The sequence below is a fragment of the Ascaphus truei genome, chromosome 10 (assembly GCF_040206685.1).
Source record: "Ascaphus truei isolate aAscTru1 chromosome 10, aAscTru1.hap1, whole genome shotgun sequence".
In the NCBI taxonomy this organism is placed as follows: Eukaryota; Metazoa; Chordata; class Amphibia; order Anura; family Ascaphidae; genus Ascaphus; species Ascaphus truei.
Window position 1 is genome coordinate 2,875,788 of NC_134492.1, and position 4,320 is coordinate 2,880,107.

Consider the following 4,320-nt stretch of genomic DNA (forward strand, 5'->3'; position numbering starts at 1 on the left):
TTACCAGCTAGTGACAACACCGACTGCTACTGCAAAAGATCTGGCAGATTAGAACCTGGTAATTTCATTTACAGAACCTGTGCATCCCTAGAGCCTATAATAAATCAGTATTGTGACACTGAATTTCTCAAATATCCTATATATAACCATATGCGGAACAAATTCTGTCTTTGAAACCCAGAATCTGAAAAATTCTCTCTAATGGCAAAATGCTCTCATCATGTCTCTACACTTCTCTACACTTCTCTTCACTGGCTTTATAAACATAACTGTCATGTTCTATCTCCTATTTGATATTTTTTCCCAGCGTTTCTTTTCCTGGTACCCCTCTCTACTTCCGCTTTCTAATAGGGTCACTGTAGACGGACATTCACAGAGGTACACAATTGGAGGCTTTTATAAGGTGAAATTATAATAACACAAAGAAAAGTGCTTAGGCGCTACGTGCAATAAAATAAAATACTAACAATAATAACACAATGTGTACAGGGCAGCCAGGAACACTAGCAGAACAACACCAGAGAGAACACAAAGAACATATACAGACCGGCGCTGGTCTGTATATGTTCTTTGAAATTATAATAAGGCTTTATTGTGCCTTTTCCTTTTCATCAGGAAATCATTCAAAAACAGGGTGGGGGGGGGGGGGGGAACAAAGCTTCTATTCACTTGGGAGTATTTCTAGTGAAATCCTATGCAATTAATTCACATCTCCATTAGTTAAGCATGTCTCGCAGCCCCAAAACATATAGCATGAAATAAGCAGTTTTAAGCAGTCTCTTAATAATGAAAGTCTTATCTGTTAGCTGCTGTAGAGTAAGCTTCTCTGCTCTCCTGGAACCGCACCCGTGCGTGCACAGAAAATCAGCATCCAGGTTTAGAAGTCTTATTTGGTGTCTTGAAATCAGCTATGCTGTGCAGAGCTCAAGACCGGTCAGCTCCAGAGATGTGTGTTCTCTTGGTCAGTCTCTCCTGGGAGACTCAAGAACACTCCTCTGTCTCCAAAGTTCAGCTTTCAGTCAGAGCTAAGGAGTCACTTCCTGTCTCAACAGAAAGGCTTTTGTAAGCAATCTAAATCAGGCAGGTGGTGTTTATTAATTGACTACCAGCCGTTAACCACCACACTGCTAGATTAAAGGCACATTACTTGAACAGGGATTACTCCCCTGTTACAGTCACTCAAAGCTTTGTTGAAAGTCTCATGTTTCTCTCTTTATATTCTCTTAGTGAACAAATCATTCTCTTGGTTTTCATTACCACTATACAGAGAATTTCTTAAAGCTGCCTATCATCTGTATAACTAACTATTGTTATATATGTTTCCCTACTTTAACATCCTGCTGAGTCTTCCCTCATCTTCACCCAAACTATTCAGTCCGTCACCAAAACCTCCTCAGCAATATAACTAGTCAAGCAAAAGAATCACAGAATTGTACTTGACTCTCCGATTTCGTGTTTCTTACACACCAGTCCAGGACATACTTGAAAACGAGAGGTAACTCTCAATGTTTTACTTCCTGGTAACACATTTTATAAATAAATAAATCCTTCCTCTAGTACTATTTATCTGGCACAGTCAAATTCAGTATCCCAGTCTTCATTCATCGAGCTCTCGTGACACATCCTCATTTCCAAGTAGACCCCTCATGACCTTTACATTTGGCCTAAGGCTTATGCTTCTCATTTGTAAATTGGCTTTTAATAATTTGGAAGGGTTGTTTTTCTTACTCAATAAGAAAGTTCCTAATTTCTGGAACGATTGAGTGGATAATTGTGACGACTCAGGAGATTCCTTCCTCTTCCTCTCTCTCATCTCCCGTTGTCCTTTCTGGCCCTTCCCACTCCTCTCCTTCCCCTTCTACCTCTCTCCCCTTTGCCGCAGTGCGTTCCCCGCAGGTCTCGCATACCCACGCATTCCCGCAGCCCCTGCTGTAATCCTCCCCGCTCCCTCTCCCCCACGGTAGCTCCTTTACCTTCCCCTGTGGTGCCATCCGTCCCGTTGCCTCCTCCTCGCGTGATGCCCGCGGCGCGGCGTTCTGCGCGCCTAGTGACGAGTCTGGTACGCGCGCCCCCTCAGCCCACGGGGGACGCGCGTGCATGCTCCTCTCTACCCTTGCTGGCCATCGCACGGGCGAAGGCCTCGCCCACGTTACCCTCCGCTTGGCTCCGTCCCCCTCCTGCTGCCTTCCCCTGCTCCGTGCGGGCCGCGCCTGTGTTGCAGTCTGTGCGCGCGCATCCCCCGCTTAGAGGGGCCGCGCGCACAGACTCTTCTTATCAGGATTTCCCTGTCTCCGCCTCCCAAGCTGTTCAGGCCATTCCCCTGACTGCCCCTTCTGTCTCCTCCTCTTCTCTCCCTGACCTATCTCTAGCTTCTCCCACTTCTCTCTCTACTCCTCCCCTCTCTACCATTGGTGCACCTCCCTTTATAATCCCTGTCTGTCCACCTCTTCCTCGCTCTGCATAGTTCCTGTTTCCCTGTGTTTACCAGTCCTATGCTGTGCTCCCTCTGTGCTCCTGTGAATACCTTCTCCTGTGTTATTTGGATTTCCCTGGCTTTGACCCCTGCTTACCCTGGACTACTCTGCTCTCTGGTATCCCTTTGAACCCTGCTACGCATACGACTTCGCTGACCTCTGGCTTCCTAGGACCTGGCTTTCTCTCTGACGACTCGACCCTCTGGCCCCCTGAACATTGGCAAACGGACACGACTATTCTCACGGACACTCCCCAAGCGTTGCAAGTATATACTAACAACTCTTCCAACAGGCCCAGCAACGCTATACCACACTCCGGGCTTGCTCCCACTGCTGTGGGTGTGTGGTATCATACCGTTCCCACCTCAGTACTGGGGTCTAGCTTGGTCTGCAGGCATACAGGCGTGACAATAATCACTGCTATAAATCACACTCGTCACTTGAAGGAATAGTTGGTGTGAGAAACTTAGTTATTTTACATGACAAACGTAACATTAACCCCACTTATCTTTTTTATTGGAATCTCTTGCTGGAATCTGGGATTTGTCTTGCAACTACACAGACGAAATGTCCATTATTCGGGTTTCCCACAGACACTAACTAGGGGAAGGAAGTTCTCAACCTCAACATTCAAGAGTAATAGGAGCTAGCTCTCAGGCTCCGGAGGAGTAATGGAGATCTCAGGCTCTGGAGGAGTAATGGAGATGTCAGGCTCCGGAGGAGTAATGGAGATCTCAGGCTCCGGAGGAGTAATGGAGATCTCAGGCTCCGGAGGAGTAATGGAGATCTCAGGCTCCGAAGGAGTAATGGAGATGTCAGGCTCCGGAGGAGTAATGGAGATCTCAGGCTCCGGAGGAGTAATGGAGATCTCAGGCTCCGGAGGAGTAATGGAGATCTCAGGCTCCGGAGGAGTAATGGAGATCTCAGGCTCCGGAGGAGTAATGGAGATGTCAGGCTCCGGAGGAGTAATGGAGATGTCAGGCTCCGGAGGAGTAATGGAGATGTCAGGCTCCGGAGGAGTAATGGAGATCTCAGGCTCCGGATGAGTAATGGAGATGTCAGGCTCCGGAGGAATAATGGAGATGTCAGGCTCCGGAGGAATAATGGAGATGTCAGGCTCCGGAGGAGTAATGGAGATGTCAGGCTCCGGAGGAGTAATGGAGATCTCAGGCTCCGGAGGAGTAATGGAGATGTCAGTCTCCGGAGGAGTAATGGAGATGTCAGGCTCAGGAGGAGTAATGGAGATGTCAGGCTCCGGAGGAGTAATGGAGATGTCAGGCTCCGGAGGAGTAATGGAGATCTCAGTCTCCGGAGGAGTAATGGAGATGTCAAGCTCCGGAGGAGTAATGGAGATGTCAGGCTCCGGAGGAGTAATGGAGATCTCAGGCTCCGGATGAGTAATGGAGATGTCAGGCTCCGGAGGAGTAATGGAGATGTCAGGCTCCGGAGGAGTAATGGAGATGTCAGGCTCCGGAGGAGTAATGGAGATGTCAGGCTCCGGAGGAGTAATGGAGATCTCAGGCTCCGGAGGAGGAATGGAGATGTCAGGCTCCGGAGGAGTAATGGAGATCTCAGGCTCCGGAGGAGGAATGGAGATCTCAGGCTCCGGAGGAGTAATGGAGATGTCAGGCTCAGGAGGAGTAATGGAGATGTCAGGCTCCGGAGGAGTAATGGAGATGTCAGGCTCCGGAGGAGTAATGGAGATCTCAGGCTCCGGAGGAGTAATGGAGATGTCAGGCTCCGGAGGAGTAATGGAGATGTCAGGCTCCGGAGGAGTAATGGAGATGTCAGGCTGTAGTGGAGTGTCAGGTGCCACATTAGGATGGTAAACACAATATTTTACTGA